The following is a 27,819-nucleotide window of genomic DNA, read 5'->3' as shown; positions in this document are numbered from 1 at the left end:
GTTTGCAACAAACCATGTATTGGAATGAAACAAAAATCCTTTTCGTATTACCTTGGTAACAAACATAATACCTAATATTTGCATATCTACTATGGACCAGGCCATGTGCTAAGAGTTACACACACAAATACACATTAACTCCTCACAGCAACCCAAGAGTTCCTACTTGTGATCTGAATCTGCAGCACATTTGAAATATATTGTCCAGCATTAGACAATTATTCAGATGGGAAGCTCTGTTCCAAACCCAATGGGTCTGTTCAAAGCTCATATTATTAAACACTGCATCTACCTACCCACTCACTCACCTACCTTCCTACCTACCTACCTACCTCTGTATCAGTACTCACTCTATATAAAAATGGGGATACACTATGAGCACTTAATCAAGGGCCCCAACAGAGGAAATCTGAAAGCTCAGTGACAGCTCCTTCCAGGGCTGAACTAACTCGGCCTTGACCTTGAAACTTCTGGTTACCGGTGAGCATCAACATTTGGGGCAGTAACAACAGTAAGCCTACAAGTGTCTGGTTTTAAAGCCATTTCTCTTTTTTTCCACTTAACTTTATATCAAGATTTCAACATATGTACTTAACTTGATGAATTTATTCATTTTTCCACTACAAACAGCTTATTATTCATTTAGCAGGTCAATCTCATAATGAATTCAACATTCAAAAATATCTATGATAATCTCATCTATCCAGTGTTTTGAAAATATCTGTACCCTTGGTGGCTTCATTCAATATTGTCACAATAGTTTCTTGTACTTGGGTAATACAGTAACTTCACCATCTACATTTTATACTTAGGATAAACACATTTTGGTGTTACCTTTCATTTATGATAGCTAAGATTAAATATATAAGAATATTGTTCTACGCTTACATATCTTCAAAGTCAATTTTATTGCGGACATATGAATAACCAAAGTACCTGAAATGGTACAATCTAAACACCAGTTCAAACACAGCCTTTGACAATTTTAGCTGTATAGCTTTCATCTTTCATTCCTCTGCAGATTGAGAAAATGGATGGCACATTAATGAGTTATATTTTATTAACAGAATTAGCCAAAGCTATTTTGAGTCCCACTAAACCATGTTTTCAATGATCCATATATACATTATTCTAAAATATTTTATCTTCAATGAAAGCAAAACCCTTCCATAGAAATTCCCACACTGAAACAGAAGGAACAGTGTCGCTCTTAAGGACTAGTAAAACCATGCGTGGTGCTGTGACTTACATTTTCATGATAGCAAGGATCATTTTATTTCCTGTGCTGATAGAATGCTAAACTAACCACAACAATACACAGCTTACACTAATATTTTAGAAATATTTCCTGTAAGTTGTTAAACTAGCCATGAAACACAGAAGCATATATTCAGGCTGTAAATGAGTGCTTTTCAAAAGGGCAACCAACCCAAGGCAAACGGGAAGCCAAATGATTAACGGCATTTTCAAAGTCCTCAATACATTTGTAGAAATTACAACAGATATGACTTCTTTCTAGAGCTCATTGTGCAGAGAATGGTTAAAATGACATCTGAATTTCCAAATAACACTTTTCACCCATTTATTAAGGCAAAAAGTAATAGGCAAGTATTTCGGTCATTCCTACTCTGAAGAACTGCACACACTTGGGTGTTATGAGTTGGTAAATCTTTCCAAAATCCCTCACTAGACTTACTATACTCTGGGAAATGAGGATATTTGGGTAACTTGTTTAATTTCAACACAGTTTTGTCTACATTGCATCTGTTACACAGTGGGGAAGTTTCTCTTAAGCTAATAGAATCAAACCATATAACCAATAAAGTTAAACTGATAAAAAAAATGGAACTCAAGATTGGATAAAACAATTTGCCAAAGTAGAAGTTTGAGTGCTATAGACTCATCAGTCATTTCCCTTTATGAAAAGTCAGTTGTACAAATAATGAAAAGACCAGCCAGAACGCTGAATGGAACATGCAATGAAGTAACAACCCTGGTCTTTTGTGCCTAGAGAGAATGAAGATTACTATCAAGCATTAAGTCATTTATTTTCTGTAGGAAACAAAGTAGATACTTATTGACCTATACCTCTGCCTTTTCTTGTCTACAATGATGTTGAGTGGCTTTTCAATCAAACCTAAAATGGATTAACTTTCTAAAACAGGCTGTTTAGTATATGCACAGCCTGAAGAAAAAGTCCTAATAAGTTGGAAATAAAGAATTTTAAGGGAGAAATAAAAATCAAAGTTAATTTTGGTTAGTTATGATGACTCTAAGAAGAATAAGAGAACAAACGACGTAGAGATTATCCTCCATGGTCAGAAAAATGTGCCAACTACTGCACAAATGAGCTAAATTCTGTCCTTTTCTTTAAGAATCCATAACCATTCCCTTGTAGTTATTACTAATCATGTAGTTAACATTCTCATGCCAGCTACTTTGCACTTCCATTTTTCCATAAATATTCCTATTTTTTACTTTGTATTTCTTTGTACTTTTCCTGGGAGCTCTCCTTCCTTTACCGTCTTCCATAGTGATGACCATGTTTCTGTGTTTCTGTGTGCAGCACATCCTTAAGCATCTTCTGCAGGGCTGAACGATGGTGACAAATTCTTTCAGTTTCTGTCATGGAAGGTCTTTATTTCACCTTCGTTCATAAATGAGAGCTCTGCAGGGTATAGTATTCCGGGTTGACAGCTTAGTTTTTTTTTTTTTTTTTCATTTGACAGAGTTGTGTGTGTGTGAGAGAGAAGGGTCTTCCTTCCGTTGGTTCACCCCCCCAAATGGCCGCTACGGCCGAGTACGTTGACCTGAAGCCAGGAGCCAGGTACTTCCTCCTGGTCTCCCATGCGGGTGCAGGGGCCCAGGCACTTGGGCCATACTCCACTGCACTCCCAGGCCACTGGAGAGAGTTGGACTGGAAGAGGGGCAACTGGGACTAGAACCCGACGCCCATATGGGATGCCAGCGCCAGAGGTGGAGGATTAGCCAAGTGAGCCACGGCGCCAGCCACGACAGCTTACTTTTAAAACTTGGAATATATCTCGCCATTCTCTCCTAGCCTGTAGGGGTTATGATGAGAAGTTTGCTGTGAGTCTAATTGGAGATCCTCTGAAAATAACCTGGCGTTTCGTCTGTGCACATTTTAGAATCTCTTCTTTATGTTTTACTGTGGAGAGTTTGATTACAATGTGTCATAGTGAAGATCTTTCCTGGTCATGTCTATTAGGAGTTCTAGGTGCTTCCTGTACTTGGCTGTCCCTTTCTTTCTACAAACTGGAGAAATTTTCTGTTATTATTTCACTAAAAAGGCCTCTATTCCTTTCTCTTTCTCCACTCATTTCAGGAACTCCTGGAACCCGTATGCTGGGTCGTTAGATAGTATCCTGTAGATTCCCAACAGTGTTTTATAGTTTTCTAATTTCTTCTTTTTGTGTTTGGTCTTACTGTATAATTTCCTCTGCTTTTTCTTCTAAGTCCAATATTCTTTCTTCTGCTTCAACAATTCTGCTGTGAAGGCTTTCCACTGTATTTTTTGTTTGTTTTATTGAATTCTTCATCTCCAATATTTCATTTTGATTTCTCTTTAAGATCTCAATTTCATGGGAGAAATTTTCTTTCATGTCATGTATGGATTTCATTAGTTCATGCATTTGCTTCTGATTACTTCTTAGTAATCCTATGATCCTATGATCAATTTTTTGAATGCCATTTCTGGCATTTCTTCAATCTCATTATCTTCACAATCTAGTACTGAAGTGTTGTGTTCTTTTGGGAGTGTCATGTTGTCTTCCTTATTCTTGTTTCTTGAACTGGTACATTTGTTATTCAGCATTTGTGGCGATATTAGTTGGTTTCTTTGTTTTTTCCACTCTGGTGGTAGCTGTCTTTGGACTCTGAGTGGATTAGCAGAGTGTCCTCTTTCAGGGAATACCTAGAGGCCTCTGGTTGGTGTGGCCAGTGGCTTTGTTTAGTGCTCCTGCGTGAAGGGCGTGTCTGAGGTGACACACCCATATTTGGTGTGCTAAATCCTCTCTTTTTTTTTTTTAATCAGAGGGGAGGTTTCTTCTTGTCTGTTGGTATAGACTGAGCTGAACTCTTCTCAAAGGAGAACAGTGCCTGGGCGCTATCCCCTGGGGGTATATTATTTGTCCACTGTGCCACAAGGACCACGCAAAGGATCTGTGCAGCCCTCAGTATAAGCTCGGATCCCCCAGCAATGTCCCTGGCCAGGTAACCAGGGAGCCCTGATCATGTGGAGCCTCCCACAGTGCCTGCCGAGTGTCCCAGCCACACCCTCAGTCCTCCCGGGCAGCCTCAGTGTTTTCACAGATCTGGTGCAGAAGCCTCCAAAGTCTAATCTGATGTTTTCACTCATAATTTTTACATGCTAAGAGTCTATGAATTATTATATAACAAGAATGGACTTGTAAGATTTGTCCAAAAAAAAAAAAAAAGAAAAACCTGATGGCAAAATTGCTAAAAGATGAACCCACATAATTCCTAGGTATCTTTCATGAGAAATGACAGCAATGAATTATGCAGTTTGATTACACAGAGAGACAATTCCTCTTCCTGCACCTCCTATTGAGAACAATTTCATGTTTCCAACTACTAAAGACAACCATGAAGTGTCTGAAGACCATTCCCAGCAATCAAATGTTGTGTCTGATTCAGTACTGAATAAAACTGTCTTATTCGTATAGTCTCTCTCATATGAATACACATATATACACTGTTTAAAATACAGGTCTTTAACATGGCAACACACCATTACTAGAGACATTACTAGAGAAGTTACATACAAAATGCTTTGTAATTAGAGCTGTGGAAAATTTTCAAATTTTCAGGAAGAAAAAAGATCTATAAGGGACATAAAATAAATCCAAGTTGCTAAAATTTTTAAATTAGCCCGCGGGTAGAGCAAGCAACATGAAACCAGAGGTACTAACTCCTCCACGCAATGACCCATCTGCAATCATCCTGCTGAAGATGGTCTTTCCCCACCTCTTCCTTCCCACATTTTACAAACCATCCTGTCCGTTCTTGAGATTTCTGTAAGATATGTGTGTTTCTATAAATAAAATAAATGCAGTACTTTTTTTAAAGATTTATTTTATTTATTTGAAAGACAGAATTACACAGAGAGGTAGAAACAGAAAGAGAGGTATTCCATCTGCTGGTTCACTCCCCAACTGGCCGCAACTGCCGGGGCTGCACTGATCCGAAGCCAGGAGCTTCCTCCCAGAATCCCATGTGGGTGCAGGGGCCCAAGCACTTGGGCCATCTTCCACTGCTTTCCCAGGGCACAGAAGAGAGCTGGATCAGAAGAGGAGCAGCCAGGATTAGAACCGGCGCCCATACGGGATGCCGGTACTTCATGCTGGGGCTTTAACCCGTTACACTACAGAGCTGGCCCCAGTGTAGTACTTTTTTTTCCTCTTCTGAGTCCTTCTCAAATTCAGAAATATAGTATAAAGAAGGTCAGAAAATAACAAAAATCCACTGGACAGAAATTTGGAATATGCTTTTTACATTAAGGAATTATATAGCCTCATAGCATTTACTCAGGCCTTGTTACTTCCTGCCAGCCTCTTAATAAACCTGACCCATAAAAATAGAACCTGAGAAACTTGTGATACCCAGGAAGTTTCTATTACCTTCTGCTGCTGTCTGATATTAAATATAGCTAAATGAACGTTGCTCATAGAGGGAGTCAATGTGCCCAGCCTGAGAAATCCATTGCTGTAACTCTGAAATTCTTTTAGACCACGGCTTTTCAACACGGGGGACATTTCAACCAGAGAGTTTTGTCACAGGAGCTGCTGGGGCAGCATCCCGGTTCCTACCACTGGTCCCAGTAGCATCACCTTGGTTGTGACAATCAAAAGTGCCTTGGGGCTGGCGCTGTGGAGCAGCAGGTTGACGCCCTGGCCTGAAGCACCGGCATCCCATATGGGTGCAGGTTCTAGTCCTGGCTACTCTACTTCCGATCCAGCTCTCTGCTGTGGCCTGGGAAAGTGGCAGAGGAGGGCCCAAGTCCTTGGGCCCCTGCTCCCGTGTGGGAGACTTGGAGGAAGTTCCTGGCTCCTAGCTTCAGATCAGCGCAGCTCCGGCACTTGCAGACAATTGGGGAGTGAACCAGCGGATGGAAGACCTCTCTCTCTCTGTGTAACTCTAACTTTCAAATAAATAAATAAATCTTTAAAAAAAAAAAAAAGTGCCTTTAGAAACTGCCAGACATTGCAAGGTAGAAGGTAGGAGGAGCCTCACGGAAGAATGCTGTTTTGTAATTCCTTCTATCCTTTCGGCATCTCCAAATTTTCCCAATGAATAACTATGAAGATTCCAGAAAGGGGTTGTGACTGTTCGCATTAGTTCAAGAAATGTGAACTGAAATAAACATGCAAGGATTTCAGTATGAGTTTAGCAACTTTCTAGCCCTATTTTAGACAGTGAAAATCTACCAAATTATGCACAAAAATACACAGAGTAAGAAATTTTAATTATGCAGAAGAATATGATGACTTAACTGTCAACAATGAACTAGAAGATCTGAGTTTTTATTCTTGGCTCTACATGTGATTTGCTGCATGGGGTTTTTATACTTTTTCTTCCCAAAAATGAGAACAGAATTCCATATCAAGCTCAAAGTTTTTCACAATATGAACAGAAATATTAACCTTTTTGTGGTTTACTGTGATAGGAATGTTATATTTTCAGTAATATATAATGCACTGTGCCGGCGCCGCGGCTCACTAGGTTAATCCTCTGTCTTGCGGCGCCAGCACAACGGGTTCTAGTCCCGGTCGGGGGGCCGAATTCTGTCCCGGTTGCCCCTCTTCCAGGCCAGCTCTCTGCTGTGGCCAGGGAGTGCAGTGGAGGATGGCCTGAGTACTTGGGCCCTGCACCCCATGGGAGACCAGGATAAGTACCTGGCTCCTGCAAAGTCCTTGGGCCCTGCACCCCATGGGAGACCAGGATAAGTACCTGGCTACTGCCATCGGATCAGTGTGGTGCGCCAGCCGCAGCATGCCGGCCGCGGCAGCCATTGGAGGGTGAACCAACGGCAAAGGAACACCTTTCTGTGTCTCTCTCTCACTGTCCACTCTGCCTGTCAAAAAAAAAAAAAAAAAAATGCACTGCATCCTTGTGGCTGTTCCACTTGGCTGTTGAGAAAGAAAATAACAAACAGGAATCACCCAGCTTATATAAATTAAATTGCTGAAGAAAAGGGGGAGGCCGTGTGTTGTGGCACAGCAATTTAAACCATCCACTCGGGATGCCTGCATCCCCTCTCAGAGGGCCCGACTGCTCCACTTCCCACACACCCTCTGGCTAATGCGTCGAGTAAGCAGCAGCTAATTCGGAGACTCCAATGCAGTTCCAGGCTCCTAACTTTGGTCTGGCCCACGCCTGGCTGCTGTGGGCATTTCCCTTTTTCTCTATGGTTCCAATAGGAGGATAATAAACAAACATTTAAAAAAGAAACAAAGATGGGCTAGAGTTTGGGCGCAGCAGATTGGAACACAGCCTGTGCCAGCATCCATATGGGTTCCAAATGAATCATGGCTGCTCCATTTCTGATCCAGCTCCCTGTCAATGCATCTGGGAACATAGCAGAAAACGGCCCAATTCCTTGAGCCCTTGCACTCATGTGGGTGACCCAGATGAAGCTTGTAGCTCTTGGCATTGGCCTGGCCCAGCCCTGGCTGTTGCAGTCATTTAGGAAGTGAACTAGCTGATGGAAGGTATACTCTCTGTCTCTCCCTCTCTGTGTAACTGTGCCTATCAAACAAATTAACAAATCCTTTAAAAAAAAAAGGGGGGGGGGAGGAAGGGAGGGAGAGAGGGGAAGGAAGGGGAGAGGAGGGGAGGGGAGGCGAGCGGAGGAGAGGAAGGGGAGGGTAAGGAGGGGAGGGAGAGGAGGGGAGAGGAGGGGAGGGGAGGGAGGGGAGGGAGGGGAGGGGAGGGGAGGAAGAAAAAGGAAGGAAGGAAGGAAGGAAGGAAGGTAGGTAGGTAGAGAAAGAAAAAGGGAAAGAGAGAGACTGAGCAAAGAAAGATAGCAAGCCAGCCCTTGGCTATGCTTAATGAATCTGCCCTTCAATGAAATCACCATCAACCTTGGCTCTCAGGCTAGCAATCTTTCCCAAGCACATGGAATTTGCTACCAGAATGCTCAGCTGGTCACTGGCAGCATTTCATCCCCATGCCCCTTACTCGCTGGCCCCTCTGACGGTCCTGCCACCGTCGTGTGCTCTTCCAGCCTGCTGCCACACACATCAGAGGAGAAATGTCCCTGTAAACTGTGCTGGCAGCAGCAGAGGGAAAACCCTAGCAATCTCGGATTCCAGGCAAAAAGCAAGGTCCCAAGACAGCCTCTGAAAACTAGCTCATGTCTCACAATTAAGAATGAATTACGTTCCCACAACCTTAATAACCATGCTTACATGGGGGGGGGGGGGGGAGAGAGATGGGGTGGTAGGAAGAAGGGAGGAATGCATGCGGGGGTGGGGGGCAGAGAGAGCTGAGAGACAGCAAGTTGAAGCTCTAAATTGACATGCACTCAAAACGGGAGCCGAAAGGATGTAGAGTGCTATTTTTCATTTTTGTTTTGACATATTTTCTCACTTTTTCATGATTTCATCTATTAATTGTATAATTGAAAGAAATGCTTGACAGTTCAAAATTCTAGATGGAGAAGAGCCAAGCAGGCTGAGGGAAAAAAAAATAATCCGGAGAGCAATGAAAGTTCCTACCAGGTTTATGCTTCTGAAGTGCAAGATTCACTTCCGCTCTCTAACCAGGAAAGGACACCTTCACACACACACTCTTGGGTTTATATGCAAGCGGCAGTTAAAACGTAACTAACAGCAACCTGAACATTTCACCTGTGCAAGTGAAATTGAAAGGAACGGATTGTGTCAGTTTATGTGTAACCAACCTGCTGAGTCCATCATATCGTTTGAAGTACGCTACCAACTAACATTGGCCAATATTTTCAATACACAGAGATCTGTTATGCTTTATTATCTAATTTGGGATGATATAATCTTTTTTATATTCTAGAGCATTCCATGACAATACATAACCAAGTACATTACATTATGTAGCATGTGTTAAGCAGTTAGCATCAGTTTCTATCAGATACCTTTATATTTTTCCACTACACAAAGTAGACAGTGAGTGTATTATAAAAGGTGTTAGTGAAATGGAAAATCAATCTTTTCTACGCAAGTTCAGGCAAGTATAAGGGACAGGAAGACTGACATTCATTGGATTTTTAAGCAAAATATACTACCTTGTAATTAGCAGAATTAAGACTTTCTGCAGAGCTCTCTCCTCTGGGCCTCTCATCACTAAAGGCCACATTCTCAGATTATGTAACAATCCTGGAAATGTTATTTGAGAAAATTCCTAGACAGTAGCTACAAAAAGAATTGGGTTCTGCTAACAATGCATTATTCAAACAACTAAAAATACCTCTGGGGCTTCCGATTTCCTGTCCAGCACGTAGGAAGCTTAGAAGTCGCCACTCCAGCCCAACAACAAACCAAAAGCTGAATGAATAGAAAAATCAACAGTTCTCCTTAGATCTGTTAGAGAAGTAAGACAACAAGGCAAAGACGGCTCCCAACTGGGACAGGAAGGCAGGAGAACACAGGAAAACATAAATCATGGGAGCAGGGACCCAGGAACCAGGGTCCAGGCAGGAACATCTGAACTGTAATTGAAGAACTGCAAGAGACTTAGAGGAGACAACTCAGTTAAAAATTCCCGGGAGGGGTGGGGTGTGTGTGTGTGTGTGTGCCATGGTTCACTTCGTTAATCCTCCACCTGCAGTGCCGGCATCCCATATAGATGCCGGGTTCTAGTCCTGGATGCTCCTCTTCCAGTCCAGCTCTCTGCTGTGGCCCAGGAAGGCAGTGGAGGATGGCCCAGGTCCTTGGGCCCTGCACCCGCATGGGAGACCAGGAGGAAGCACCTGGCTCCTGGCTTTGGATCGGCATAACTCTGGCCGTAGCAGCCATTTTGGGGGTGAACCAACGGAAGGAAGACCTTTCTCTCTTTCTCTCTCATTGTCTAACTCTATCTGTCAAATAAATTTAAAAAATTCCTGAAGAAGCAAGTTGTAGGGCACACCCCACATTTGCACGGTGAAATGTACAATCTTTCACAAAGCAGATTTTCACATTTAATAAAATAAATGGAATTTGTGCTAAAACATTATTTAAGGGCAAAAGATTTGAAAGGGCACTTCACTAAAAATTATACAGATGGTAAGTAAATATGTGAAAAGATGATCAAAGTGGTCTAGGATGAAGTACAAGTTAAACAAGGGGACCATTACACACCATGAGAATGGTCAAAATCCAAAACGCTGACCACATCAAATGTGGGCAAAGATGTGGAGCTATGGGAACTCACACTCTGCTGGTGGGAAAGCAAAGTGGAACAGTCACTTTGGAAGATAATCACGTGGTTTCTTACAAAACTGAACACATTCTTACCATAGGAATCCATGACAATGCTCTTTGGAATTTACCCAAGTGAATGGAAAACATATGTCCACACAATGATTATGCCACTGTTTTTTCATAACTGCCAAACTTGAAAGCAATCAAACCACCCTTCAGAAGTGAATAAATAAACTGTGAAACATGGACACAATGAAGTTTTATTCAGGTTGAAGAAGAAATGAGCCATCCAGCCATGAAAAGACAAAGAGGAAAACTGAGTCAAAGAAGCCAGTCCCAAAAGGAGACATACTGTATGATTTCAGGTATTGGAACTTCTGGAAAAGGCAAAACTATAGAGATGGTACAATCATCAGTGGTTTTCAGGAGTTAGAAAGGAAGAAGGCATGAAGAGAAAGAGCCCAGAGGGGTACGTGTCGTGGTACAGCAGGTTATACAGCCACCTGCATTATCACCATCCCATAAGGACACTGCCTGGAAACCTGGCTGCTCCACATCCGATCTAGCTTCCTGCTGATGCACCTGGGAAAGCAGTGGAAAATGGCCTAAGTGCCTGGGCACCAGAACCCATCTGGAACACCCAGACAGGCTCCTGGCTATGGCCTGGCCCAGCCCCGGCTTTCACAGCCATATGGGGAGTGAAATAGTAGATGGAAAATCATTGCCGGTGTCGCGGCTCAATAGGCTAATCCTCCGCCTGCGGCACAGGCACACCGGGTTCTAGTCCCGGTCGGGGCACCGGATTCTGTCCCGGTTGCCCCTCTTCCAGGCCAGCTCTCTGCTGTGGCCTGGGAGTGCAGTGGAGGATGGCCCAAGTCCTTGGGCCCTGCACCTGCATGGGAGACCAGGAGAAGCACCTGGCTCCTGGCTTCAGATCAGTGCGGTGCGCCGGCCGCAGCGGCCATTAGTGGGTGAACCAACGGCAAAGGAAGACTTTTCTCTCTGTTTCTCTGTCTACTCTGCCTGTCAAAAAAATAAATAAAGCTTATTAAAAAAAAAAAAAAAAAAGCACACTCCTGTAAGTTTAATGACAAATTCTAAAACGCAAAGAACATATTCTATAAAGTGTGAGCCCAAAATAATCAGTTTAAAAAACCAAAAGGACATTCAAACAATGCACTTCTTAGTCTTTTCAGAGGATAGTGGATACACTATTTAGACATATGTAAGAATAGGTAGTTCTTAAAAGTAATCACTATTGCCAAGTCAATGAACGATCAAAACAAGTGCTCTATTTGCCACATCTACTCCAAGAATGAAGCCCATTCTCAATACATAGTCAACATTCCAGAAAATGTCACTCAGAGGGACACACAGTTGTAGTAAGGGACCCAGATGAACACTGTAGAGGAATTTAGTCGCAGTCATGTAGAACTCCTTAGACAGAAAGGTTGACAGTGAGGAAAGGAAAAAGAACTGGCACCTCCCTTCGCACTGTCTGTCATTCACGGAGGGAACAGGATCAATGGGTTTCTACAGGACTCTCCTGCAAGTCGCAGTCACTGTGGTCCCGCATCCCCATCAACACTGTTATTTAGGAGGCTGAGTCTCTGGCAGGAACCCTACAGTTCTTGGGTGAAAAAATACATCCGCAAGGTTTGGACAAGACCAGATGTTGCTGCTTCAGTATCTTAATCCCAGAAAAACAAGTTAATCCTTAAAGGAAGGAATACTGGACTTGTTTCCAATGCAATTGCTTCATTTAGCAGAATGCAAAAGCTAAAAACATGGATGTCAGACGGATGGTATCTGGGTTTCTGAAAAGGTCCAGGTCAGCAAGCTGATAAATAAGATCGAAGAGTTGTCCAACTACAAAAATCAAGAACTGGACTATAAGATTACTTTGCAATATTTTAATAACACAATAAAAGGCCTAATGAGGAATGGTTATCAGGTGCTGCAAGTTAAGCGACTGTCCCTTGAGATGCCCCATCCTATACTGAAGTGCCATAGTTTGAGTCCCAGTTCTGCTCATTATTCCAACTTCCTTCTAACGCATACCCTGGGAGGCAGCAGGTGATGGCTTTACTAGCTGGTGCCAGTTACTCACGAAAGAGATCTGAATTAAGTCCCGGCTCCTGGCTTCAGCCCGGACCAACCCTGGTTGTTGCAGGCATGTGAGGAGTGAACCTGTGGATGGGAGATTGATCTTTCTCTCCCTCTTCCTCTAATAAAACATTTAAAAACCAAAACTGATTTTTAGAGAAAAAAATAACAAAGTGCTATCCTATGAATTTGGAAGAAACAGATCACTGTCTCACACTATTTTATGTTTTAAGCAGACTTATAACAGAGATTCAAATATAATTCTATTAATCCACATTAATTTTAAATGTTTCCCAAGAATAGAAGAGATTGATTAATGATCTCAAATACTAGGCAACAAGGGCAAATATATCATTCTGCAGTTCATCATTTTTCTCCTGGTGGTAAAGAAAACTGCCACGTGGTGTACTCGCTAAATATAAGAATGGAATAAAATTAAATACAGCATAAACTAGTCATGTTATGCCAAAAGATATCATAAAAATACAGATGTGCATGGGTGTGTGCTGGAGCTGTAGAGCACTGGAAAATGTCTAGTGGGAAAAACCAATACAGGCTTCAGGTCACAGCACTCTGGGACTAACCATAACTTTGCAATCTGTTTCCAATTAAATGACTGATAGAAACATTCTAGAATGAATTACATAAACATTTAAAAATAGTTTCAAGAAGTAAGTTTTACTACTTCTAACAAATAGAATAAGTCATTCAACTATGTTTTCAGAAACCAATTTTTCTTTTCAAAAGTTGTCTTGCTGTATTGCAGTACTTAATTTGACTTTATAATTTAGTATGTGTATGACACCAGTAAATAATGCCACCAATAAATTTTTTGTATTAAACATCAACTGAGCAAACCTTAATATTTTGACATAAAAACTAAGCTGTGAAGGAAAAGCAGAAATGTTAACATATTTACCTAAGCATAATCACTCCATAAAACATTCTGCTTATTTTTCTGCAAGCTACTAAACTTTAAAAACAGAACCACATAAAAGTCAAATGCTCAAGTCCAGTTCCCTGGTTCATACACGCAAACACCCAACACAACTGGCAAGAATCTCCCACTCCTCCGTGAGAGATGGAAAGATGCGCTACATGACCACAAGATAACAAAGGGTAAGCTAGGCAGTAACAGCGTCTGAGGTTCTACTCATGGCCCTGTTTTTTATAATTTACCACCAGTGAAGCCAACAACAGTGAAACTAACTTGAAAGCAGAGTTATCGCCTTCCTAAAATACTGTGACACTTGTCTAACGTCTAGCTATATGCCATTCAGAATCTTCCACTCAACGAGTAGGTTACGGGAAAGTGAGCTAAGCTATGAAAGAACTTTCCAGAGAAACCTACTAAATACTTTTTCATACCTACATGAATTGCAACCAGGAGTGCCGAGATGTAAGGTGTCCATGAGAAAACACAAGTTTTTGTTTTGTTTTGTTTTGTTTTTTTTATTTTTGGACAGGCAGAGTGGACAGTGAGAGAGAGAGAGAGAGAGAAAGGTCTTCCTTTTGCCGTTGGGTCACCCTCCAATGGCCGCCGCAGCCAGCGCACTGCGGCCAGCGCACCGCGCTGATCCGAAGCCGGGAGCCAGGTACTTATCCTGGTCTCCCATGAGGTGCAGGGCCCAAGCACTTGGGCCGTCCTCCACTGCACTCCCAGGCCACGGCAGAGAGCTGGCCTGGAAGAGGGGCAACCGGGACAGAATCCGGCGCCCCGACCGGGACTAGAACCCGGTGTGCCGGCGCCGCAAGGTGGAGGATTAGCCTAGTGAGCCGTGACGCCAGCGAAAGCACAAGTATTAATAAGCAGGTCCAAGCAATTGGAAGCTTCTGAGCACCACCAATTTCTGTTTGCAAGACCTAGAGCTTATGAAACAATTTACAGAAGTCAAGAGCTCAAAAGCAGGCCTACCTAGGTCTTTTTTTTTTTTTCCCAGAGAAAAGGTATTGAAGATAGCAAAGCTATCATAAACATAATCAGTCTTAGGTTATCCTAGGCTTTGTGTGTACCCCAAATCATTTTAGACCTCCCAGTTCTCCCAAATTGGCATCAGAATAAAACAGAGGCAGAGTAAAACAGTTCTGACACGCTTGGGTTGATCCCAACCTCGTGTAAAAAGTCCAAGGAATCCAGAGGTCCGACAGGTCTGTAAGCAGCACTTTCCAATCACATGCACACTATGGAGCACATGGAAAAGAAGCTGTGCAGCGGGGTACACACCTAAAGCTGACTGTCACAGGCATGCAAGGGTTCAAGAGATGTGCACTAGGGTACACCTGAAACCCCACTTGCCAGACACCAGTGTGATCCGACAGACCACAGCAGAACAAACATCTTTACCTCAGGATCCAAAAGCGGGGTTACAGAATAAACAAAGAAAAACCAACACCAGAAAGCACAAAACAAAAACAGTGCTGTGAATCCAAGCACCATCAGAATCTTTGTACTTTCAACAGATACATACCACACCACTAGTGTACATTTTCCCCCCAATACAGTAAGTTTCTCAAACAGCCACTCAAATGAAAGACTCTTCAGAGGGAAATATTTTAATCAAGATTCCATGAGAAATACTTAATTCTACAAGCACATTTTATTTTTCATGGACTGTTTCTTCATCTTTTCCCAAAACATAAAAACACTATTGCCTCACCTTTCTAAGCAAAAACACAGGGGTCCTGGCCTCTAATTCTTCTCTACCATCCTAGACAGGAAGAGGGATGGGACTGGGAGGCAAGGCAGGTGGGATGGATTGGTCACAGAAACATTGCACTTGTGTCTCTGGGGCTGTACACGACCCCTCCCATTGTGTGCAGTCCAAGAAGGAGCAACGTGGAAGCTGACTTATCACCCCACTGGCAGGAAATGCAGAGACCAGCCATACACCCCATGGCACATTGCTTCAAAACGTCTATTTGCTTTTATACCATTGCATCTTTTCCTTTGCAAACATGAATGAATAAATTAAAAATGCTCACCCCCACCAAAAGGCTGGCGGTGAACAAAATTTCACTGGAGATGACCAAGCCCAATAACAGCCTGCTCTTCAAGCGAGGTGGTGGACATCGCATGCCAGCAAGCCACCTTTTCCAAGGCTTGGCGGTGAAGCTGCAATGCAAATTAGGGAAGAGCAGGCCAGTCTCATACTCTGGGGCGTGGAGCTGTGAACTGCACGACAACTTGGCAGAAAGCACCAAAAGCCATAAAAACACTCATGCCTTTCGTCCTAGCAATTATGACTCTTGGAATTTCTCCTAAGGTAATAATTAAGGATGTGCAAGAGAATATTTATTTCCCTGCTGTTTTTAATTACCCAATCTTGGAAGCAACCTAAATGTTCAAAAATAGAACAGTGATTAAATAAATTTGCCATATACCCACGAAATAAAAAATCACAAATGATGATATCAAAAAAACATGGAAATGTATACACGAACAGGCACAGGCATAGTCTATGTTTTCTTTTCTATTTTTTTTAAGATTTATTTATTTATTTGAAAGGCAGAGCTACAGAGAGGCAGAAGGGGGTGGGGGAAGGGGGAGAGACAGAGAGAAAGGCCTTCCATCCGCTGGTTCACTCCCTAAATGGCCACAACGGCCAGAGCTGAGCCAATCCAAAGCCAGGAACCACGAGCTTCTTCTGGGTCTCCCATGCAGGTGCAGGGACCCAAGGACTTCAGCCATCTCCTACTGCTTTCCCAGGCCAAAGCAGAGAGCTGGATTGGAAGTGGAGCAACTGGGTCTCGAACCAGTGCCATATTTGATACCTATAATGCAGGTGGTGGCTTTACCTGCTACATCACAGTACTGGCCCCAGACTATGTATTCTTAAGTATGAATATCAAGATACAGACAGAGAATATGAAGTGACCTCATTATTATGAGTGTAATTAAAACTATGGCATCTCTACATTTCTTGTCTCTTCTTATGTTTTCTGATGATTCTTCATTAAGTCAATAATGAGCACATAATGTTTTGATAAAGAGAAGTTACAAGTTAAAGAGGAAAAAGTATGGACGGTCTAGGAAAAAAATGAGTCCAAAGCAAAGAAACTATCTAAAAGGACTAGGAATGAGCTTTAGGCAGAACTCCTTAAAGATATCAGTGGGACTGACACGTGCAGCCAACAGAGGTCACCAAATCTCTTCTCCTTCGGGGATTTGTATGCAAAGGGCAGCCAAGTCTCATGTAAGGACAGCCTGCACAGGGTCCTGACCTCTCTGGCCCCTTGCAGCTTCAAGTGCCAAGACTGAGGCAAAATACAATTTTCACTCACTGACAAAGTAGTCAGTCCCTTACACTGCCCGGGATCCTCCAGAACCCATTGCCCTGTTCAAGAGAGAGCAGCCTGAACATCTTCCACCCACTGCTGAAGCCCAATGACCTTGAATTTATGTGTCTAGCAATCTCCCAGCACTTCACTCAGCAAACAGTCAAGTGTTAGCTAACATTCTGCAAGGCACAACTGACTTCTATCAAACTCACATTCCACTTAAAGAAAAACTGCAATTAATTTCAGTCTCTTAAACAAATCAAACTTAGAAAGTGGTCTTGCCTATTTAAAACTTCATGCATATTTACCTGTATATTTTATGGCTAAATCTATTATAAACATTGACCAAAATAAATGATGGGGCCGGCGCCACGGCCCACTAGGCTAATCCTCCGCCTTGCGGTTCCGGCACACCGGGTTCTGGTCCCGGTCGGGGCGCCAGATTCTGTCCCGGTTGCCCCTCTTCCAGGCCAGCTCTCTGCTGTGGCCTGGGAGTGCAGTGGAGGATGGCCCAAATGCTTGGGCGCTGCACCCCATGGGAGACCAGGATAAGTACCTGGCTCCTGTCATCGGATCAGCGCGGTGTGCCGGCCGCAGCACGCCAGCCGCTGGAGGGTGACCCAATGGCAAAGGAAGACCTTTCTCTCTGTCTCTCTCTCTCACTGTCCACTCTGCCTGTCAAAAAAAAAAAAAAAAAAAAAAAAAAAGATGGGATATGGTTAAAGACAGATTAAAGTGCTCACATTTAGTAAGTTTGTTTGCTTTAAAACGGTCTCTAACTATCTTTTTAAATTTATTTATTTATCTGAAAGAGATACAAAGAGAAAGAAGGAGGGAAGAAGGGAGGGAGGGAGGGAAGGAGGGAGGGAGGGAGGGAGAGAGGGAGAGGGAGAGGGAGAGAGAAAGAGAGAGAGAGACAGGCAAGATCCTCCATCTAACGATTCATTCCCCAATTTGCTGCAATGGCCAGAGCTAGGCTAGGCTGAAGCCAGGAGCCAGTGGCTTCCTCTGGGTCTCTCAGGTGGGTGCAGGGGCCCAGGAGCTTGGTCCATCTTCAGCTGCTTTATCAGGCGATACTTTCATCTGGATAAAAATGTTTTCTTCATGTAAGATTTTCTTAGTCCATAATGAAATGCACTTTTGTTACTGTTGTTTTTAAAGATTTATTTATTTATTTGACAGAGTTACAGATAGAGGCAGAGAGGAAGAGAAAGGGGGAAGGCCATGGGGGAGAGAAGAGAAGGGTAGAGAGGAAAGAGGAGGAGAGGGGAGAGGGGTCAGTTTGAAGCCAGGGGCTTCATCTGGGTCTCCCATGTGGGTGGCAGGGGCCCAAACACTTGGGCCATCCGCTGCTGCTTTTCCAAGGCCATTATCGGAGAGCTGGATAGGAAGTGGAGCTGCTGGGACAGGAATTAGCAGCCACATGGGAACGCCAGCATCCCAGGGGGCAACTCTACCCACTGTCCCAAAGCCAGCCCCTCAAATCTACTTTTTTAATTGGGAATGAGATTTCCTGGCCGAGGCCAAAAGTAAAACATGTGGAGGTTTAGAGTGAAGACTCAGTAAAAATGGGTTTATGGGGTCAGCACTGAGGCATAGCAGGTAAACCCGCCACCTGTGGTGCTGGCATCCCATGTGGGTGTCAGTTCGAGTCCTGGCTGCTCCACTTCAGATCCAGCTCCCTGCTAATGCACCTGGGAAAGCAGCAGAGAATGGCCCAAGTCCTTGGGTTTCTGTACCCATGTGGGAGAACTGGAAGAAGCTCCCAGCTCCTGGCTTCAGCTCAGCCAGATGAAAGATCTCTCTGTCTTCTGCCTCTGTCTGTGTAATTTGCCTTTCAAATAAAATTTAAAATCCTATTTTTTTTAATAAAAGGTTTAGGTCAGTTAGCAAAGCTGAGGAATGAGTTTGAGTTTTGTGCAGAGAGCTACAAAAATGCCATGATGAAGGAGTCAGCCAAGGTTAGAAGACTTGGTTAGAAAACAAAAATCAAGCCTGGTGATACTCAAAAGGAGAAGAGTAAGGTGGATAGTGTGTAAATGGGAGCTCAAGGAATCCAGGGCTAAGACAAAGTCAAAAAAATAAGAATAATAATCCAGGGCCAGCGCTGTGGTGTAGTGGGTAAAGCGAAGCCACCGCCTGCAGTGTCGGCATCCCATATGGGCACCGGTTCAAGTCCTGGCTGCTCCACTTCCAATCCAGCTGTTTATGGCCTGGAAGGCAGTGGAAGAGGGCCCAAATCCTTGGGCCCCTGCACATGCGTAGGGGACCCGCAAGAAGCTCCTGGCTCCCGGCTTAGGATTGACCCCCACTCCGGCCACTGAGGCCATTTGGGGAGTGAACCAGGGGATGGAAGACCTCTCTCTTTCTCTTTGCCTCTGCCTCTCTATAGCTCTGCCTTTCAAATAAGTGAAAAATCAAAAATCCTTAAAAAAAAAAAAAAATCCTGGGCCTGCACTGTGGCACAGCTGGTTCAGCCACTGACAGTGACAGTGGCAACCCATGTGGGCATTAGTCCTGTGTCGCAGCTGCTCTACTTCTGATCTACCTCCCTGCTAGCGGCCTGGGAAAAGCAGCATAAGATGGCCCAAGTGCCTGGGCCCCTGCCACCCACGTGAGAAACTGAGATGAAACTCTTAGCTCCTAACTTCGGCTGGGCCCCATCCTGGCAGTTGTAGCTGTATGGGTAGTGAATCAGTGGATGAAAGATTCTCTCTCTCTGATTCTCTCTCACTCAATCTTTCTAACTTTGGCTTTCAAATCAATGAATACATTTTTCAAAAGAATTTTTAAAAAAGGCTGCTAAGACTCCGCTGCCTTCTATCAAGTGTGAGGTTGCTGTCTTCTATCAAGTGTGAGGTTCCTGCTATAGGTAAGGCTCTGCACGCTTTTTAAGGTACACTATTTTCTGCCCCAAACATCTAACTCTTGTCATTTTAATGAAACAGCACTGAGGCCACAAGAGAAGTCTGTCCAGTCACCAGTAAGCCTCATTCCTAGGAAAACCGCACTCTTAAAGAATTTAGTTTTCTGGTTGGGTGAGGCATGCTTTGCATTGCAAATCCAAAAAAGAGAAAATATTAACCACTTGGGACAGAAATAATGCTGATATACTTTACTTAGGAAGTAAGGAACATGAGTCTACTTTTTCTTGATGACTCAGACTAAATAATTATGAACATCGATGACTACGCAAAGCTGCATGCAGACATAAAACTTCAGGGCCCAATGAAGTGTGTCTACGCTAAATGACCCGAAACTGCTATGCCTCCGGAGTCCTTGTATCTGCACATTATAGTCTGTGAGGCCGTGATTTCTCCACGTTGTCATGTTCCTTTTATAAACGCTCCTTCTACCCTTTTCTGGAATAGAAAGAATCTTGGACTGAACGAGTGTCAACTCGATTTAGGTTATTTCAAGCTAAATGAACTTGGATAAGTCACTTTAACTAATTTTCAAGCTTAAGTAAGATGCGAACACTCAACTAGTTAACTCTTAATGTCCCTTTGGCTTGCTAAGATTCAAATCTGTTGCTTCTCACTTGGTGTATAGTTTGAAACCAGAAAAACAAGCCACCTAACTTTGCACTGAAAATACTATAAAACAGACACATAAGTATTCTAACATTGATCTCTTGTAAGTGAACTGCATATATATACACACATATGTACATAAATATATATATATATATATATATATATATATATATTTGTGGCATCTATTTATCTTCTCAGAAGCCTTACCTGTGTAATTCCCAGTCATTGGTGAGGTCTCAAGACAGTTAAAATTTCTGGACCACAGGATTCTTTGAGTGGTATGTCACTGAATTTCTACATGCCTCTAATTTATCTAATATTCTTAATGTGAATCATTGATTACTGGATACTGTTCTATTTCAGACCAACTAAGAGGACAGTCTGTATATCTCTGTTCACCTATGCCTGTCAGCAAGATGACTACTGAATGGACAATCTAATGTAGGGGTTTTTGTCCTTTATTAAATGTTTATTAGATTATATGCCTACATAACAAAGCTTCTAAAATATGATGTCTGTGAAAACAGACAACAGTGCTAATGGAAGGAATAAATCTACAAACCCCCAAGAGAAGGGAATTTAGGCATGCTTTGCTTTGTAGAGTCCCTACCTTACCACTGCCATCCTGTAGACACTCAGCCCCACCATCAGGAGAGGAAGACACCCAGGCCACAGTCTGCATCTCTCCTCCCTCCACACACCTGGCCCCGAGTATTCCAGTTCCTGTAACTCCATCTCCCACCTGGAACACCCACCTTCTCCAACCCCCATTGCCCATCGGGCTTACTTTAACGTGGCCAAGAAAGGTTCCAGTGCCTGCTTGGCTTTCAGGCCCTCGTCCAGCATGGCTCTGTCAAGACTCCTCTACCTTAGCCACTCTGGAGAGGCGACTTCCTCTAGTCCTCAGGGCTGAGCCCCATGTGTTATTTGCCTTTGTATTCCTGGTCGCCAGCATATAGCTTGGCACCAAGCACATCTATTCAAAGCTCTCAGCGTATTCACACCACAGAAAGGTGCCCACTTATTTTAGTCAACTAATAATACATCATTCTCAAAACCTCCCTATAGTATACACAGAGACAGAAAATGTATTACTTGGGGCATTTTTGTTAGATATTTACAAATGTGCATCTTCACTTACTCATCTTTTGTTCTTATGAGATCTTCTCATAGTTTGCATCTTCAGCTAATCACAAAAGGGTAAGTCCCATAGCAGTCAGAATCAAGAAATGCTTGTTGCTCATCGACCACCTGGTAGCACTCTATAAGCACCCTGGGTCTTTAATTGACATAAATTTGATGCGATTTTGGATTACACTAGTTTAACTCATCTTCCAAAAGCCACACCTCACTGCCATTGTGGCAAAGTGAGAGAACAGAAGGTAGACTATGATAAGGATGAGAATTCAAACCTCAGCACTTCCGGCTTATGGGACCAATTTCCTATCGCTAAACTGGAGATAATACTATCTACCTTAGAAGTTTTTCTTTTGTCATTAATTAAGAAAACACACAGGTGTACCTTTAAAAGTCATGAAGTATTACATAGTGTTGTTCTGTTTAGCACCGTAATGTATCTGTACAATAACAACACATTGAGGCTCAGAGGTACTTTCTGATCGTCTCACATCTAACATGACAAAGTTGCCTTAAGATTTCTGATTTCCCTGAGTCCGTGTTGCAGGGAATCTGAGTGGGCTTCCTCAGGCTACTGTGGGCATGTGGAGGAAGCTCATTAGTGCCTGTATGTTTCCAGGTTGGTGGGGCAAGATTCTGCCAGTCCTAACATATGCCAAGTGGCTACACACAGGAGCATGCTACCAACTCTGAATGTACACACCCACTTCCACCCCCAAGAGGTACCAGACTGTTGGACAACTTGGCCGCTAGCCTATGAAAATGTGGAAACACTGTAGAAACATTAGCCAACAAAGACATACTGGCAGCCGAATTAAACGTTTAGGCTCTTCGATGTACCCAAATAAATCGTTTTTGTGTTCTAACAAATGTTTTCTTTGGAAAGCATTTCTTAGTGCAGATGCTATCAAAAGCACCGATTTTTAGGGGGTTAAATCAAGAGCTGGAAACAGCAGAAGGGTGGGGAATGTTTTTTAAATAAAATTACATAATTTGCAAAAAAATATATTAGTGCTGACTGAAGAAGGCCAACCCTGAAAAACACAGAAGTCATTGGTAGTTTTCAAAGCTAAATTTTCAAATTGCAAATGTTAAAAAAATTATAAACAACAAAAAATGAGAGTCATCAAAACTTGGCAAAAGACTAAAAACTGGGTTTACTTTTAAAAATATGAATATCAATAAAGTAGATGTCCAAAAACAAAGGAAATCAAACGTGCAGTCAAGGAGTTAGCTATTATAAAGTAAACATTTCACTTGCCACAGACATTTAATACAGATCAACTGCAAGCCCAAACCCCAGACGGCGCTTGACACACTGCCACCTCCGCTGCAGGTGTGGGAGTCCACAGGGGACCAGGAGGGGCCTCCGGATCCCTCGCTCTTGGCAATGATATAACGCACGTGTGGGTAGGATTTCCCTGGGCTACGTCTCACTGCTTTTCAGTTTAGAAGCACCTTCAGGACAGGAAAAGCTACTGAATCCATGAAGCTGATTCCTTTGAGATCTCTGGCTCAGAACTGTACATTGAATCTTCCACTTGAAGCACTAAACAAAGGGACTCCACCTTACCAGCAAATAGTTTCACACCCAACAAGAGACTTTCTGATGTCTATGACAGACTACTGATGGCAATGAAAGTATGAGGGTACTTCAAAAAGTATCAGTAGAAAATCAAATTAAAGGATACCTTTATTTTGCTGCAAAAAAATCCGTTCAATGCATGCATATGAGCATTCAAAAGTATCATGGAAAATATATACCACCACAAAACTCATGTGTGAATTTTAAAATTTTACAACAAATTGAATGTATCCTTTAATTTCATTGTTCCAGGAACTGTTCCCTTGTAATACATTCATAGTGGTGATCTGAGCCATGAATAAGCAAAGCTAATAGATTTTTTTAACCGAACTAAATAATGACTCAAAGGAAAAATATTGGAGTTTTAAATACTTGACTGTTTTCTACTCACAACTAACTAGTTGTACAACCAAACAAATTCATCAGATTTTTGGTGTTATGCGATCATTAAATGTTTAAGAAATCAAACCAAGTGACATAAAATGACTCTCAGGAAAAATGCCAACTTGCAATGAACTTCAAAGAAAATGATAAAATTCTTGAATGCTTTGAGAAAAGGAGGGGGAACTTAACGTGTATGAGTATGGAAAATCATAGCAATGTGTTAAAGATAATTATTGTACCAGAATTTTAAAACTAACATTATGAGTTGGGATTCATCACAGCAGAGTGGGGCTGACTTTGCAGCACAGTGGGTTAAGCTGCCACTTGTGGCACTGGCATCTCACATGAACACCAGTTGGAATCCAGCTGCTCCATTTCTGATCCAGCTCCCTGCTGCTGTACCTGGGAAAGCAGCAAAAGATGGCCCAAGTGCTTGGTCCCTGCAACCCACGGTGGGAGACCCAGATGGAGTTCCAGGCTTCTGGCTTCTGCTGGGATCAGCCCTGACCCCTGCAACCATTTGGACAGTGAACCAGCAGATATTAGATATCTCTATTTTGTCCTCTCTCTCTGTAACTCTGTCTTCCAAATTAATAAGTAAAAAACTGATAATAAGTCAAACTTCCCACTTTTATTTTGATACATTTTTCTGGGGGATGATTAAGATCGTCCTGAATGTTTCACTTTCTATATTTAATGCAATCAACAAAATTATGAGCACAATTAGCTAATAATTTATAATAGCACTGGTGGTTCCTCAGCCAGACTGAACTTTAATACATATTAAAGATAATTTCAAGGGTCATCTCCAAACTGTTGAGCCTAGAAATATTTGTATTTAAACATGGATAGCAGAATTTAGATGTGCAGCTTGATTTGGGGTTTCTTGTGCACTTTATGAATTTCAGCTTATTTTTTATCATCTGGTGTGCCTCAGATGGAATGCACAGTAATCACAGCTACAGTGGAGCCGGCTTCAAACATCAATGAAACAAATAACTGGAGGATCGATGCGAGGTGACAAGCTCCTGGCTGAATGCTGGCCCTGATGTGACCCATCGCTGCCCTTCTGCACTCTAAAGACTTAATGAATCACCAGGAGCACACTGCAGATTGTGTCTGTTTTGCCCAAGTGAGAAGTAGATTTATATCTGTACGGGAAAAAAAGATCATCCTCTCCACGAGACAAATACAATGAAGTGCAGACAACGCTCCCACCTGAGGTACTGCACACAATGATTTCAAGGATATCAACACTTCATCACTTCAAGCCAACTGAAAACCAGAAAGCCCAATGAAGGAGGAATTAAAAATGATAGGCATGGGGCCAGTGCTGTGGCGTAGCAGGTAAAGCCTCCACCTGCAGTGCCAGCATCCCATATGGACATCGGTTCCAGTCCTGGCTGCTCCACTTCCCATCCAGCTCTCTGCCACGGCCTGGGAAAGCAGAAGATAGTCCAAGTCTTTGGGCCCCTGCACCCACGTGGAAGACCCAGAAGAAGCTCCTGGCTCCTGACTTTGGATTGGCTCATCGCCAGCCTTTGTGGCCAACTGGAGAGTGAACGAGTGGATGGAAGACCTCTCTCTCTCTCTCTGCCTCTCCTTCCCTATCTGTGTAACTCTTACAAATAAATAAATAAATCTTAAAAAAAAAAAAAAGTCCCTAAAAGAGGAGAGCTTGTTTTTACCTGGGCTAAAGGAAATGATTTAACAGCGATACACAAGAAAGGAGAGATGTAAAACTTAGGAAGCTTTCTGAATATGTTTTGCCCTAGAACCTGTGTAGAATGGTTTTGCTATTTAAAAGTGAAGAAACAACTTAATATGTTATCCCTCTTAGTATTGTTTTTGTTTATTCTACTTAATACTTTTGGTTGAATACTGTAATCAATACACAATTCTTCTTAAGTGCTGAAACTTAACTGAAAAGTGATCACTGTTAAATATAAGAGTGGGAATAAGAGAGGGAAGAGATGTGCAATTCGGGACATGCTCAAGCTGACTTACCTCAAACAGTAGAGTTAGAAACATACCAGGGGATTCCAATTCAATCCCATCAAGGTGGCATGTACCAATGCCATCTCACTAGTCTCAGTGATCAATTTCTGTTCACAATTAATCATAATGATAGGACTAAGAACCAAAGGGATCACATAAACAAGACTAGTGTCTGCAAATACTAGCTGATAGAATAAAAAAGGGAGAGAACGATCCAACATGAGAAGTGAGATACACAGCAGACCCATAGAATGGCAGATGTCCTAAACAGCACTCTGGCCTCAGAATCAGCCCTTAAGGCATGCGGATCCGGATGAAAAGCCCATGAGAGTATTTCAGGCATGGAAAGCCAAGACACTCGGGGGGGGGGGGGGGGGGGAGGAACCACCACCACCAACAACTAAATGAAAGATCTCCACAAATGAGATCCCAGTGGAAAGAACGGGTCATCAAAGAAGGAGGTACCTTTCTCTGAAGGGAGGAGAGAACTTCCACTTTGACCATGGCCTTGTCTAAATATGATCAGAGTCGGTGAACTCAGGGGCCTTCCAGAGCCTTGGCAGCTCATGACAAGAGCCTAGGGTGATTACTGATGCCATAAACAGGAGTGTCAATTTGTTAAGTCAACAACAGGAGTCACTGTGCACTTACTCCTCATGTAGGATCTTTGTCCTTAGTGTGCTGTACATTGAGATTTAATGCTATAACTAGTACTCAAACAGTATTTTTCACTTTATGTTTCTGTGTGGGAGAAAACTGTTGAAATCTTTACTTAATGTATGCTAAACTGATCTTCTGTATATAAAGAGAAACGAAAATGAATCTTGATGTGAATGGAAGGGGAGAGGGAGTGGGAAAGGGGAGGGTTGCGGGTGGGAGGGATGTTATGGGGGGGAAGCCATTGTAATCCATAAGCTGTACTTTGGAAATTTATATTCATTAAATGAAAGTTTAAAAAAAATATAAACATCCACTCTTTTTTAATTGTAAGAAATTAAACATTATTTTCTCATGGTGCTGTATACTTTATTCTACTTTTCCCACAAAGTTTTATGTTAAGAAAACATATTTTATGTTTAAAATTATCTTACAGATTTCTCATGTTTCTGTATAACAAAACCATGAAAAAAAAAAAAAGTGAAGAAACACCTACTGGCTCCAAAGTAATGTTAAATAATTAATTGCCCTATGGAGAAAATTTCAGGTCTTTAGTAAGTAGAAATCTATAGAACAAAGCTCCCATCGGTAAAGAGGGAAAAAGCCACAGTAGGAAACACAATGCCACCACGACCTCTGAGGTGTAGTTTCATTCCACTTTATTGAAAGGTGCAGAAACAGCCTGCATGCTTCTATGTCTAAGTTTTATACTTAAATACTTTTTATTCAAAAAGATTTATTTATTTAATTACTTAAAAGGCACAGCAAGAGAGAGAGAGGGAGGGTCATAGAGAGATCTTCACCAAACAATTCTCTCCTCCAAAACGCCCAATACAACCAGGGCTGTGCTATGCCAAAGCCAGGCAACAGGAATTCCATCTGGGTCTCCCACAGGGGTGGCAAAGACCTCAGGACTTGAGCCAGCATCTGCTGCCTCCCAGGTACATTAGCTGGAAAGTGGATGGGAAGCAGAGTAGCCGAGGCTGGAACTAGGCATTCCAAATGAGATGCGAGTGCCCCAGGACCCATCCTCCACACCACAATTCCTGCTCCCCGAATGCCTTTTTGAAAGAGCGCCATCATCCACAAGTGGCCAAAATGGAGAGAGGAGACAAGGACATTGTTGGACATCTGGCATAATCAAGGCCAGCATTTCCCCAGATTAAATCATATTCTACTCCTTACCTGGAATTACAATGGAATGTAACCAATTATCAAATTATGGCTCCCATGGGAAAACAGACAGGTCTCAACTACAATGAGTTCATGGAAAAATGAGACCAACATAAAAATTCTGGCGCAAGAAGAAACTGAAAACCATTCATAAAATGGGTCTTCAGAAACATGAAAAATGTTATGAAAAATTATGAATGAATTTCAAAATTTTTTTGCACCTAAACTGTCCTTACTGTCCTTCTGCACAGCATAAGATAAACAAGTAAGGAAAGAAGAAGTGAAAAGATAGACAGAAAGAAAACAACCACAGAAAGAAGAGAGTGGAACAAAGTAAATAAAGTGAAAAAACTGTTTCTAAAAAAGTACAAAACGCTCCATGACACAGGAAGACTCTAAGAAAAATTATTATCAGTGAACAGAGGCTCAAAGATGAAAGGCTAAAACAACAGAAAGAACCTAAAGTGTTGTCACAGAGTCAACAAACATACTAAAGATCAAAATCTTTGGTCAAGTTAGTTCCAACAATAAAATAAAAGCAGCAGTG

The 27,819-nt window shown here is 42.4% G+C and overlaps 1 protein-coding gene across 27 annotated transcripts in view; it reads right to left on the bottom strand.

Moving 5' to 3' along the window:
• Nucleotides 1–27,819, bottom strand: part of KLF12 (KLF transcription factor 12) — a 509,531-nt gene that overhangs the window by 297,146 nt on the left and 184,566 nt on the right. The gene's annotated exons all lie outside the window — the stretch shown is intronic.

This window comes from Oryctolagus cuniculus, chromosome 9 (assembly GCF_051225735.1).
Source record: "Oryctolagus cuniculus isolate XC-2025 breed Fujian yellow rabbit chromosome 9, ASM5122573v1, whole genome shotgun sequence".
Taxonomy (NCBI): Eukaryota; Metazoa; Chordata; class Mammalia; order Lagomorpha; family Leporidae; genus Oryctolagus; species Oryctolagus cuniculus.
This window is presented reverse-complemented; position numbering and strand designations above follow the sequence as displayed.